Here is an 838-nt window from a genome sequence, read left to right on the forward strand (position 1 = left end):
GGGCCCAGGCTGGGGATTCGAACCCGCCACCTTCGGTGTATGTGACTGGCGCCTTAGCCGCTTGAGCCACAGGCGCCAAGCCAGGCTTCCAATTTCTTAATTCTAGAGGGTCACACCTACTCCTTCTGTTCCTTCTCTCTGAAATAGATGATACTACAGGGCTACAGTCACTAATCCCCAGGCCGCAGGCCAATACTGGTCTATGGCGTCTTAGGCCCTGAAGGCGAGTGTGGGACAGGCGAGCTCCATCTGTATTAACAGCTGCACCCGTCACTTGCGTCACTGCCTGAGCTGTGCCTCCTGTCACACCAGCACTGGGACTGGACTCTCACAGGAGTGTGAACCCTGCTGTAAACTGCACCTGCAAGGGATGCAAGCTGCATGTTCTTTAAGAGAACCTGAGGACACTTCCCCGCCCCCACCACCACTGTCCATGGAAAACCTGTCTCCTACAAAATCAGTTCCTCGTGCCAAAAAGTTTGGGGACTGCTGCCACGAGGGAATGTCAAGCCAACTTCATTTAGGATGTCATCAAGAGATTACATTTTTAGAATGTATAATTATTGAAACATAAAACTAGAGAATAATTTACATCCTTCCTGGAGAACTCTGCTTACAGTGCAAAGTTGGAATATAAGGTGCAAAGCTGTATTAACCATCACAGCCTGTGGAGGACGCTGTTTAAAGGCTGTTGAAGTTTTGGAGAAGGTGTGTAGCAATTGCAGACAAAACTCACTCATTTTTAGAGGACAGGGTACCGAGTTGTCTGATTTCTACAAGATTGCGTGTGGGTATTTTTTATTTTAACATATTGACAGTTAACTATATATATATATAT

General features: G+C 47.0%; 1 protein-coding gene across 1 annotated transcript in view; it reads right to left on the reverse strand.

Moving 5' to 3' along the window:
* The window catches only part of PREP (prolyl endopeptidase), a 131753-nt gene that overhangs the window by 99034 nt on the left and 31881 nt on the right, over positions 1 to 838 (reverse strand). The gene's annotated exons all lie outside the window — the stretch shown is intronic.

This window comes from Otolemur garnettii, unplaced genomic scaffold, assembly GCF_000181295.1.
Source record: "Otolemur garnettii isolate 467f Iridium unplaced genomic scaffold, OtoGar3 scaffold00002, whole genome shotgun sequence".
Taxonomy (NCBI): Eukaryota; Metazoa; Chordata; class Mammalia; order Primates; family Galagidae; genus Otolemur; species Otolemur garnettii.